At 40.6% G+C, this 13,668-nt stretch overlaps 1 protein-coding gene across 1 annotated transcript in view; it reads right to left on the reverse strand.

Annotated features, from left to right (window-relative positions):
- The window catches only part of LOC115383463 (netrin receptor UNC5D-like), a gene marked incomplete at its 5' end in the record, with an annotated part of 179,839 nt that overhangs the window by 58,304 nt on the left and 107,867 nt on the right, over positions 1-13,668 (reverse strand). The window lies entirely within an intron of this gene.

The raw sequence follows: 13,668 nt of genomic DNA on the forward strand, positions 1-13,668 counted from the left end.
AAGCAGAATTATGATTGGCTGCGGTTTGATGTCTGGTGTCCAAACCTGCATTCAAATGACCTTTCACAGTGGGAGGTGGAGATGTACGAGAACAAAAGCTCACCCAGTGGACAGAAAACCAGTACAATAGTCTATGAATAGATAGTTTCTGGGTGGTGTGGAAGCAGCAAAGTGATCAGTGTCATTTCTTACTGTAATGCTATGACTGTGATTTCATTTGATCGGAGCATCAAATGATTTTATGATGAAACCTTTGTGTGGGGCACATTTGTTGTTTTAAATGTGATCTATAAATAAACTGATTGAACTAGAAGCAGACCCTCCTTTTTTTTTTTTACTCTTATATAAACTGAAAACGGTTTTTCACTCATTCCCAGAATGGTTCTGAACATGTATTGTTGTAAGAACCATCACTAAAAGATTGTTGAACAGGTGGAAAGAACAGGTGATATGCTCACGAGGTTGGGTGTGGGTTTGCACCATCTTAAGTTCCACTGGCTGCTTTTGTTATTTCTTTCTGGGTGTCGATTTCAGGCGATGAAATGAGAGGTTTCAGGTTTTCAGTTTGTTGACATCAAAATCATCTTTGGTGCGACACACACCTGATGCAAAAAAAAAAAAAAAAAAAAAGTCTATAATCAGGAAAAATAAAAACCTTCAATGCAGTGAAAAAAGGCGTTGCTATTCAGCATAATCACAGTGAATGACTGAAAAAATAATTGGTGTTAATGATCAAATAAAAGCCCTGCTGATCCAGCGAGGAGGAAGACACAGTGAAGATCACGAGTGCAGGTGTTCTGTAGTTTATTTCAAAACTTTACCAGATGTTTTAAGCAGTTCTTATGTCTAACTTCCTCTTCACCGTCGTGCAACTTAACGCAATTTCACGCAGCTTTCGTCAAAAAGATTCCAGGATTATCTTTAGTGTGTCGGGTGGGAAATGGAGCGTCGAGGAGATTGTATGCAATCAACTCCGACAGGTGCATCTAAGCCTGATCTGATTCGGTGGAAATTAGAGACGTGCCAGTAAAAAATAAATACGTGATCAAGCTTTGTCACACTGCATGTCTGAAAATCTATGGTAACCATTACAATCAGAAAACGATCCATCCATCCACCTCCACACAGGCGCGCCACATAACTTCCTGCACCTTTTCTTCCGTTATCTTCCAAACATAGATATATGTTGTTGCCAGTTTGAAATCAAAGTATAGGGATTTTTTTTTTTTTTTTTAATATGTGTGTCCTTCCTGTGTCATTGGAAACATCATTCACAATCCATCCTCCATTCTGATTTACAAAGCAGTTCATATGTACAGATACTGACATACAGAGATGACACCACCTTGGTTACTGTTCGTGACAACTTTATTTCAGTCCCCCAGAAAAACACTTCAGGTAGCTACTGTGTCAGAAAAACAAGAAAAGAACTTGTGGTTTGTCTGCCTGTGGGGCGTCCCACCAACTCATTCTGCTTAATTACAAAATTCAGTCAATAAGCAGCCTCTTTACACCAACAGCAGTCTTTAGTCGGCAAATCTTTAGCTGTGGCCAGCTTGTTCCATTCATCCTGGCAATATCTGAAAAGGCCAAAGACAGTTGCCTCAACAGAAAATGCCAGAAGTAACCAAATCTTACACTCTGCATGTATATTTGAAGAATGAGCTCCGTGCTTGCTTATTTAATACTTTCCTCGAAAACAAAGCTGCACTTTTATAAAATTCTATATTGTTATAATTTTGAATGAACAGCAGTGGGAAATGTTGGGTTTGCTTTTGCATTGTCATCCACAGATTTGACATGGCGACTGAAAATGGAACAGTGAACGGCAAAGGCTGTTATCAATGAGACAAAACTGCAAACAGAAATGTTGGATTACATGCATGCTTAGTTTCCAATCTCCCATGTGTAGGGAGGGAATTAAAATGGGAAAGGCAGACTCTCCAATGAAAGAGGAAGTCAGAAAAGAAGCAAAATATTTAAAAATTCTAATATGATCATATAATCAAGCCGAAACAGCCATCTATCTTTTTTGTGTTTTTTTTTTAATAAGCGCTTCATCCAACTGAGGGTTGCTTCAGTCGGTCCCAGCCAGCTGAAAGGCAGCGTGCCCCCCAACAGGGTGCCAGTGCATCACAGAGCAATCCCAGAGACAGAGCCAGTCTCACAATACAGTCACCAATTAGCCTCACAAGTTTGTTTTGGGAGTGCGAAAGAAGTGCGAGCGCTAAAAGAAACAGACGCACGCACGGGGGGGAACTTGCAAGCTCCACATGAGGCCACCAGTGTGGAATCAAACCTTGTTTGAATGTTACAAAAGGAAGATCACGACTGTTTCTTAAGAGCAGCTAAGAAGTTGTGCTTACCCACACATCTTAGAGCAGCTGTTGAGAAATCACGGCAAAGCTCTGCCTCTCGTGGCTTAATGCTTAATTACGCAGACCTACACTTGTCTAAGAGTTGTCTCTCCACAGGCTTCTTGCCATCACGCCGTACATTGCAGACAGCGGCTTAGACATGGACTGGGATTAAATGAAAACTAATAATGTGAAATGAAAGGTTATCAAAGGGAGCCTAATGAAGTAATGTAAAACAGCAATGTTCTCTGAAGACACTGTAATCCCCTGCAATGACTGACTGATATTATGTACAATGGGCCCCCCTCCTTCCCACTTTATCTACTCCTCCTCCTTTCCCCTGCTTCAAATTAGAGTCTTAATCAACATGCCTGATTAAGTGAGAGCGAGGCACATTTAACTACATGCAAATAAAAACACAAGATTGCTCTCTAGTGTGGATAAATTTGTCATCAAATCAGGAGAAATTTGCGGTGTCATGGTGTCACCCAAGTTCACTTCAGTTCGTTCAGCGGATTGTGGATGTAGAATTTCTGTGGAAGATACTGAAGGCATCGGCTGATAAAATCCTGCATGACTCTCGTTTTGTGATGATCTGGATCTGCTGACGCACGTATGACTAATGCTCAGTATAAGATTAGACATCATGGAGAAATATATTCACACTCCACATCCTCCGTGGTGTCTGTAATCGTTTTCTCCAACATGAGAACAAGCGCTTGCTATCTGCAACGAGACATTAAGGGAGGGGAATACACACGTATCGTGACGGAGGGCTCCAAAATTAATCAATATAAAGTCCAAACACACAATGTAAAGAGGACCTTAGTATTTAATGCACATTTTACTGAAACTAACTGAACCGTTTGCAGCAGAAAGCTTTGGGCATTCATTCAAATCTTCGTCGTCAGCAAACACAATATATTTACCAACACAGATGCAGCAATTTATCACAAACATAATCAAGCCACTGATGTGATAACACAGGTTTTATATGAGCACATGTGAGATGAAAACAGATGCTTTTTTTAGTGACTTTATCGACACAAAGAAGCTCAAACTTTGTGTCACATCTCTGGGATGTAAATAAATACATTTACTCTGGTAAATACTGGATATTTTCTCGCACATAGTTTGCTTTTAAAACAAAACTAATTAGTGTTGTCGAAAAATGCCACAAGTGCGTACACACTTCATCTAAATTCTTCTCAACTCTTTAGTAATTTCATATTCCAAAGTTCAAACACACCCATTCATTAGTCAAAGGCTTAATTTAACCAACATTTATCTATATAATGTTAAATAAATGATCTAAAGTAAATATTAAATCATTTTAAATGTGTTTGATAGAATAGCAGACAAAAGAGAAGCTGTTAAAAAACATGTAGCAATTTTAATCTCATTTTAGAAAAGCCTGTAACACAAAGAGTACGAACACTCGAGAAATGTTTTTGTGCAGGTAATTCCGCTTTTCTCGAACCATTCAACAAAACGCCATTGTGTGCAGCTTGCGTGACAAAAAAAATATATAGTTCTCTTCAACAAAGAAAGAACTGAAGTGCCTGTAATCAACCCTCGGCTATCTTTTTCTTTTTCATAGAAATGTTGGTGAGACGAGAAGAAGATGAGAGAAGTCTGCTTTCACATGAACTACTGTAGATATATATGTATACCTCTCTAGCCTGCAGAGAGTCTGGTTCTTCATTGGCGGATTGTATTTACCTTCTCAGCCAAATAAACTAAGATTTAACTGAAAAAATATTTTCATGGTTTCACAGTGATTTATCAAAAATAAACTTAGTACAATCTGTCATGACTGTTTTTGAAAATGATCGTGCAAAGTTGAGATTGAAATTCAACACTCTTAAGTATTTAGTAAATATTTAAAATCACACCGTCATGTTGCTCTGTTATGCATTCTCTGAACTTCTGTCAGTACCTGTAGACGCAGTTTCACTTCTGATTTGTGCCTAAAGCGCTAAGGAAGCGAGGGAATAGACGTTGCCAAATTCACTGCTGACTTTTTTTCACAATCAGAACTCCTCATCTTTATTAATGATCAGATAAACAGAGGAAAACTTATGAATAAACAACAATTTACTGTTCCTGACGCGAGCCGCCGCCCTGCAGACCTGCATCAAGAGCTTTTTTCCTGGACAAAGTCAGTCGCTGAACAAACCCTGACAGAATTCTTCTCCACATAATGTGCAATAATATAGATAGATGGAGATCTGGGTATTCCGACTGGGTATTGTTTAGTTGAGCGAAGGCCATGGCTTCATTTAAGACTGTGAAATAAACAAAAGGAGTAAAATCAGAATGACATTCTGACTTCCAGGTTTTCTCACATTAGACCGAGATCAAAAAGCTGGAAATAGCCTGAAATGACACCGTGTTAGAAAAACGATCCAAAAGCCGCTCAGTCACGCTGACGCTGACGGTCACTTCTCAACATTCAGGAATACAAACACCCATTCAGCTCCATCCATGAGCCTGTCCCCGGATGCCTCTTTATTTTCGTTTCACCTCGTCCTCTCTTCTTGCTTCCCCCTCAGGCTCACGCCAGGAGCTCTTGACAGACCGCCACAAAGCCTTGACAACAGACCTCAAGGTGGAGCAGCTTCCACTTGCCCCCTTAATCACGTCCCTTTAATGCGGCTCTAATCTAGCATCCATAAAAGAGTCAGGAAGAGATATACCAACGCTGACGCTCACTTATCATCCCGGGTCGTTCCCGTTCTCCCCCCTTTCATTCTGTCTCTCTTTTAGTTTGTTTGGCACGGGGCCTGTGGCGTCTTTCTTCCAAGCTTTAGTCCATTGTTTCACTTTGGCTGAGATTATGAGGAGCCCCCGGGAGAGCCGGGCAGTGCCAGCTACAAGTGGCTTGATCTGGCCGGCTGGTCTGACGGAGCTCATCCGTGTCTCTGTCGCGCTTAGCGCCACAGCAAAGGGGGGGATTTTCAGACCTCTGTTTGTCTGAGGGGCTCCTCGCGAGGCGGCTGTGTACACAGCGGGTGACACGGCGCGGGCGGCGGGTTGAGGTGGACGGCGATGGCTTCGGGAGAGCGTCTGTCTGATGTGAACCCGGCTCCGGGGAAACGTTTGCGAGATGTGACACTGCCGCATGCGACTCTGCATGCGGAGGCTGCGAGGGTTGGCTAAAGGCCAGACGCAGACGAACCCTGCTAGACAAGCGGAACATGCTCCCAGCAAAATCTTCAGTCTGGTCCCAGCTGTGTGTGTCATACTTAATCCTGGAACCAAAAGGGACGCATTACTCCATGCATAAAAAAATCATGATAATTCAGCCATTAAAATGCTGCGAGTCCTTATTTGTGTCATTCCCCCAGTTGCCTTGTTTATGTTTATCCAAAAAAAAAAAAAAAAAAAGCGTGTCTGCTTATTAGGAACCACTTCTGCATACACAAGTAGTTTTTACTCTGTGGGCCACTTCATTTGTTTCGCTTCCATTTCTTTAACTAATAGTTTGTGACAGTGAGAGACTTGGAGGCATCGTTCTCTTCCCCTCACCAGTCCACACCTCCTCCTCTTTGTTGTCGAGTTCATGGCTCGTTGATGATATCTCGCCGACTGCCAGGATCATAATACACAACACTGGGGTTTTTGACAGGAGCATCAACAGGAATAGATATCCATACTTCCTCCCTCCGCCCAGCATTCATACACTTTGCCTCAATCACTATCGCTTCATCAGTAGATCTGCTAAAGCTGCTATCCTCTCATTCTCCAGGCAACCAGCGCCGGATCCATTTTCAGCCTCTCTTTCACCCTCTCCATTTCCAATGTCCTCTTTCTCCTATTATCCCCTCTTTCTCTTATCTCTCCATCAGAGTATCATCCTTTCAGCTGAGGTCTATAGGCACAGATATCCCCTCTGTTCCACCTTCGCCTCTCCTCTTCTTACACTGTGTCCTTCAATAATCTCTTGACTTCTATCACTCATTTCCATCTCTCGACCCCTCTTGCAGCATTTCAATGAGACAAAAAATAAAGTTTTCTTCCACGATAGGTCAGCACGAGCAGTTGGCAGCCTTGCCATTGAATTTTCAAGGCTTTTCATTATAAATATAACAGAAACCGATTGATTTAGTGACTGTAAGGACTCAATGCAGCCTCATTCCTTGGGATCTATCAGAGCCGGCTGTTTTCCTGAAGGGATTTTATAATCTGGGTACTGATGATTACTTGAAGTATCGAGCTGCCTGTAATTCATCAGAAGACTGCCATTGCAAAGAGATGAAGAAATCAGTGCTGTTGCATGAAAGCTGTGGGAACACGGCGCTGCTCAACAACAACACCCATCCTCTACCCCATTCACCCTCTATAACAGCTTCGCCAATCAATCAATCAAACTTTAGACTCGCCTCTATGGCACCTTTCAGACAGGGTGGTCTCACTCAGAGTGTTTTTCAGGAAGATTGATATGAAAAATAACAAGAGAAAACAAGGAGGGACAAGGAGAGCAGTGGAGAACAAAGACAGTAGACGGCAGATTAAAATGCCGTCAAAAGGACAACTAAAGCAACTAAACTAGATAAGCTGACCTCGGCTGGTTGTGGGTAAAAGGACGCACTGTATGAGGTTAACAGAGACAATTACATTCGCAATCTGCAATCAATTCAGCGTCTGCAAAATGTGCAAAACGCACGTCTGTGGAAGGAAGCGTCCAAATAAAAAAACTTGCAAACTTCAACAGAAAGTGAGTCGAGAATGCTGAACACTAACTTGAAGCCTCAAAATGAGCAATTTACTGTATCCTTGATAAAGTCCATAGTTTAGTTTGAGAGCTGTTCTTCATTTCTTGCTTGAAAGAGGATTTTTTTTTTTTCTCACATCTAATACCAAACAATGCGATTTGAAGCTCAATGAAATATCCAGGGCATTAAACCATCTGTGTTATAATCTGTTGGATCTCCACAGCGCATTTCACTCTCGGTCTCATGAATCCTGAGACGTCGACTGTCTTTTACATGAAGCCAGGAAACCCTTCACGGCTCCAGGAGCAGGAGCTCGAACAGTGACTCCACAGAGAGCTCTCCTCCTCTGTGTTTGTGTTGGACTCCCATTACTGTCACTCCTGATCATGCTCATCTCTCACAGTTCAGGTCAGGATAGTCGCCTTTAGCGTTGAAGCCTGGACACACATACAGTGCTTGTATTATTGTTTTTTTCTTTTTCCCCCCCAAGGTAAATGTTGCCAGTTGTGTACTCACAAGCCTGAAAATACATGTACACTGAAGTATTACAAATCCATTTCAGGTCTTACATGAATAGTCAATATTATTTCTCAATACACACACACACGTAAAAAGACCTCGAATAACATAAAAAGTTACTCAAATGGAAGCCTGGTGCCAAACAGCACTTGTACAGAATCAGTCTGAATCAATAATCTTTTACAGCAAACTGAAAAGTCCTCAAAATATATAGAGTTTGTTGAGAAATTAACCAAAATATCATCACTTTTTTGATCTTTGCTATGTTTTGCAGCCGTTTTGTTATTGACTTTTTTTTTAAATAAAACCAATACAACGTAATATTTTTCATATTTTCAATGGAAAGCATCAATCAGGAGCACGACTGAGTCCAGCAGTGCTTCAATTAAAGTGTCATTTATACAAATTGTGTTAAATCCAGAAACTGACAAACATGTTAACTACTGATTACTCATATAATCTAGGACTGCGGTCTCACATGTGCTCATTTGCCTCATGACATGATGGGTTAAATTAAATTTATTCTATCCTGCTGTAATTGATGACGGCTTGTCAACAACTACATGATGACTATATTTTCTGCATAACTCCTAATTTTCACCTGCTCCATTTTTTTCGGCTTGATTTTATTTAAAAAAAGTATATATATATATAAAAAAAAAAAGACTCATAATCCAAAAAGATCCCTTCCTAAAAGTCCCTCCCAGAGGCCAGCTGCCATGAACGAACCTTTGCAGTCTACTGAAGCTAATAATTAAATAAAGAAACACATGCAACGGTGTCATGTTCATCACCTCGTCGTAGATGTGAAGGGAGTCATGAAGACATGGCGTTTGATAGCAAGTCAGTAGGTAATCGCAGTCAATTATTCATAGAACTCCATCAACCATCTGCTCGTGAAACTGTCTCAGTGAGCGATGATCACTTCCCCGGCACACGCCGACTGAAAAAAAGTACAGCCTCACACTAGGAAGGTGTACGTGTGTGTACGTGTGTGTGTGTGTGTGTGTGTAGAGCTTCAGTCACCCCGCAAACATATTTTTATTGACCTATTAAAAATTCCCATCAGCAGCTGGTTGTAGAATCACTTTTTGCTTTGCATGTATCCATTTTATTCGCAGTTGATTTGTTTTGTAATGTATGATCGTTCGCTCGTCTCCACATCATTTTGGCACTTTGAGGTATTATAATGTTGCTGCCATTCTATCTTTCATTTTTGAAAGTGATAAATGATTCATTATGAATTACAGCAGCCCCTCTTACTCTTGGTAACACTTGATCAATATTAGGAAATTAGCAATGCAGTTGCGCTTTTTCCCTGTTGATATTTCTGGAGATGAAAGCAGTGAGAGTGCTGCTCCTGCACTGTTCTGCTCAAAGAGGCCACTGTTAGCATTAGCAAAGGCAGAGCAGCCCTGTTACTATTTCTTTAAACTCCTGTTTGTCAAATGAGCCGCGCTTTATTTATTAATCCTATACTAATTCTGTAGTATTGACAGAAATATGATGGAAGTCCAGCTGTATAATTAAAGTTAGAAAGTACCTGAAATACCAGATATGATAAAAATAATAATTTTTTAACTGCTTTGACTAACCTTGGTATTTCATTCGAAGTAAAAACTAAACTACTTTTTTTTTTTTTTTTTAATTCTAGCATTCAGATTATGGAGGATCTTCTTTCAGTTAATCGTTTATTGGAGTCAGTTATCAGACGGACCCACACAGTGTCGACCACTTAGACCATGTGTCACAGCTACATTATAATAAACTGTTGCACGTTTAGTGGTTCTGGCCGTGTTAATATTCCAGACATGATCTGATTTTAAGGGTAGCAATACTTCAGATACTCTTAATGGAATCAAAGTTTTAAACCACTTGATGTGTCATTAAAGTAAAATTTGGAGTGTTTTTTAGGTTTTCAGACTAACTTAAAGTAGCTGCTTAATGTCTGAGAATTGGAATGAGATTAATGTTAATGAAGAAAGCTTTTAATTTCTCTGACAGACCGACAAACAAATCATGGTTCTTCAGCGTTTTGTTCGTTTTCCGCCTTGTGGTTTGCTAACTTGGACGAGATGCACAATGCAGCTTGAGAGGAAGTGAGATGGTTACAAGAATATACAATATTTTAACTGGAGAGGTCGTTTTCTGCAGCGTGTGTCTCCTGAAATACAACATCCTCATTCTGAATATCTCCCCAAGAGCTTAATTTTTATGTCAGACCACGAGGAGCACTTCGACACGTCTGTGTTTTTCTGTTTAGTGTTTTCACATCCTGCCCGGTTTGTTTGAGGACAGGCACAAACAGATAGTTTCATTCAAATGAGGTGGCGCAAAAGGAAAAGTGTCGGGTGTTTTAGTGAAAGCTGGATCACAGATGTGCTGAGAATAAACATACAACGAGCCGGTTCTGACAGTCAGTGCATACCAAATCCCAGGGAGGAGCCAGGAATAATGTTCATAGTAAATAATCCATTTTAGGTTACACATGCAAATCAGGAGATTGAAAAAAAACAAAAAACAATACGCTGTATTGGGTCACTGGAGGGTGACAGTCTGAATGTACATGTGCTTTGACTAAATATGAAAAACTAGTTGGTTGAATTAGAAATGTGAGGAAGAAGCTGGAGCGATGTGCGTCGAATGGGCAGTCGCCGCTCTGAAAAGTAAAGCACTGGGCAGAGGCTTTGTGTGCAGTGATTCACTGTGTTTACATTGATTAAACCGAGTGCAAACACAAGCAGGCTGCTGCACAACGACCACACAGACTTTTGGTCACATCGGACGACTCAGTCAGATCTTTGTCTCCGTGCCAGTTTCTGCGCCGTCTTGCAGATGCAATGGACAGAAGCAGTTGGATGTGGAAAAACTCGGAGACAATTAAAAGTTCACACTGTTCTTGTTACCACTAATTCCTCTCTTTCTCTTTTCCAAAAACACAGAATTACCAGCAGGCAATATTCCCGTGTGCCATGGCCTCCTTTTTTTTTTGTCTGGCAAAAGTAGCATCTCAGTTTTTAATTCTGTAATTTATTTTTAGCTCTAATATGCTGTTATTAAGCAGAACTACAAATGGAGTTATTAAAACGTTCACTGTTTCTGCAAACCGATACATGAGCTAAAACGATAACACATCTCCAACTCTGCACCCTCACTATCTACACAATTTGCCTTTAAATGCCACGCCATCTGTCTCCGGCTGCAGATTTGTTGTGCCCCATTATATTCACGTCAATAAACCCTGCATTATTCAGACATTATTTTCCTACTTGGGGAAAGTGTCTCCTCTCCTTTTAGTGAGTCGTTTTCAAAATGCCACTCTGATTGCCACATCTGTATAAAAGGTATGAGAGCAGTAATGAGACTGTCTGGGAAGTTTACAGACTTCTCTCTTGTCGTGCGGCGCAGCTCTTTACCTTCCTGATTCAAGATTTTCATTATGCAACCCACTCTTTTAATCTCTGTTTGTTAGTTTATTTCATAATAACTGTGCGGTGCTGCAAATGCTTTCCTGGCCAGGCCGCTTTTAAATGAATCACTTCATGTCTGTCTTGAAAAATCAACACTGGTGGTCACTCTGACTGCTCCGATCCGCAATCTTACTCTTTTGGTCGTGACTCAAATTTGTGGATCACAGGATGAGAGCAGAGCTGCAGACGGATCAGTAAACAGAGAGTTCAAGGCAGGAGGGTTAGTCTGATCTGGTAATCTAGGGAGCGGCGCCTTCTGAAGCAGCATGCTCCTGGCGGGGTGTCCTTAGATGGACAAGTCAGGATTGAAGAGCCAGACACACAAATACCCCCCAGGAAAAGCAGGAAACGATATAATGGCTGCTCTGCTTAGTTTAAGGGTATGTGGACCCCGGGTTGTGCCGAACACCCGTCATCCCGGGTTAAGGGACATCAGTGATGACGTTACATGTCTTTTGGTATTTGGCCATTCATACACATATAAGTTACATTCATCCACTTACAAGTTGTCAAAGCCAAAACCTCTCCGTTTGATTCAATATGCCACATCACCACATCTTTACATGATTACCTGTTGCTTCATGCTGTTTCTTGCAAAGCCTTCTGGGAGCTTGGTTTAGGCTAAAACATTGGTTTGTTTTTGCTGGCTTTAAGAATGCAAATGCCCAAAATATAGGAGGTACTTTTAGATTCAGACTGACTAAAGATATTAAATTCTACTTTCACAGAGTCTGAATAAAAATGTGTACTTATCCTCAAGGGAAGATTTTGTGCTCTTTGGCCACCTTTGCCTTGGGTCAACAGATTCCACCTCCCAGGACCTCTAAAGCTGCAGGTGGATTTACAGAGTTTAGTGTCTTTAAATGCCTCAAGGAGGCTAAACAGACATTGCTGGGAGCGATAAACATTAGCATGTGGCTACTGAAGTGAGCGTCGGTCTATGGAGGAGATTTAATCCGGACTGGAAGGCATAACATCAGCATTTTACTCCACGACATTTTATACTTCATTTGTTTCCATACAGCTCATATTTGGTTCTTCTTGGCAGGAGGGGGAATAAGCACATTTTCTGAAATATCTGAGAAACGCTTGGCCTCGCGCAGCATACATTCCCCGAGTGCTTCACGCATGAGTGGATCCAGTGTGAAGCGTTGGCCAAGCCAACACGTTTGCTCTCTTCACATCGGCCTCCCGCTGCTAATGTCATTAGAAGCTCTGAAATTTTAGGGGAGCCAAATTCGCAGTCACCCTCACGGTTTAATCTCAAACAAAAAGAAGAGGGGAGAAAACGACTCACTCACGCAGAAAAAAAGTGAAAGGCGAAACAGTGAAAATGATCTCCAATAAAGAGAAACGGCTTTGATCTCAGATATTCAGTTTCTCAAAATACTTCATTAACCACACGGACACTTCTCCATCACACAATGAGGATTGAGACTCTTCGCTGTGTCGAGTCTGACAGCTCAAATCTCAGTGCAAGAATAATTCCTCTGTCTGATAAAACTGTGTTTGCCTTCGCTTCAGTAAAGTGGTTTAATGAGTTGAGTTACATTCAGCTTCGTCAATGCAGAACCAGCTGTTCAACACACAAGGTCGTCTTTTGTGCTGCAACACATATCTTCACTTCTTTAACTTGCGCGTCCTCATCGTTGAGGTTATTTTAAAGTTCAAGTCTGTCTCGGCTTAAACTGTGAAAAAACAGCACAGTAAGACAAATACGCCTTGTCTGCCACCCCCACCCTCACCCCTCCACCCCCACCTCAGGCTGCCATGTTAAATAAAAATGCAGAAGTGTCTCACTCAAGTTCATAGTCAGTTTGAAAAAAAAAAAAAAAATATATATATATATATACATTTTTTTTTCATTTCATAATTTCGTTCTTTATTGAGTTTGTATGACTAAAAAGTGAAGTTGTGTTAGATTTCATCTGGAGAAAACTTTACAACTGAAAGCGTTCAGACCGATCCACTGACCGTTTGTTATGCTAAAGTCAGTCTCTGGTTTCATGACAACTTTCAGGAACAAATTTAGCTTGAAAACAAAGGTCTTAATTTAGTTTTTAATTAAATTTGAAAAATCCATTTTGAACTGCTAGTTACTGACATTGCTGTCTTAAGAGTTATTAGCAGATACCCTCTAATGTTGTTTTAATTAAGTTTTCCTCTTTTTTTTCATAAATTGGAGGCCTGATTTGCTTTTTTATCATCCAGCGTGATTGAAGTGAATGAATCCATATTTTTTTTAAATTGTGTGACAAACTGCAAACCTTGCAATTTTGTATCTATCGTTCATTATCATTCATTTTAATGTTAATTTGACCTGCAATCATGTTTTTCCACTTTGAGCCAAATGTGAGTTTAGCACAGTTTTAACAAAGCTGCTAGTTTAACAGAATTTAAAACATGTAATTATACAAGTTTTCATGGGCTGAAAATGATTTTTGGAACTCAGTATTTGGAAACCAATAAATACGTTTTTTAAAGCCCAGAAAACAAAGAAAAGCTCAGACTTACTCATCTGAGTCAGGGTTAGCTCTCAGAGAAGATGAATTACAGGTATGAAATATTCAGCTGTTACATGACAGGAAAAACATTATTTTACTC

Source organism: Salarias fasciatus (assembly GCF_902148845.1).
Source record: "Salarias fasciatus chromosome 7 unlocalized genomic scaffold, fSalaFa1.1 super_scaffold_4, whole genome shotgun sequence".
Taxonomy (NCBI): Eukaryota; Metazoa; Chordata; class Actinopteri; order Blenniiformes; family Blenniidae; genus Salarias; species Salarias fasciatus.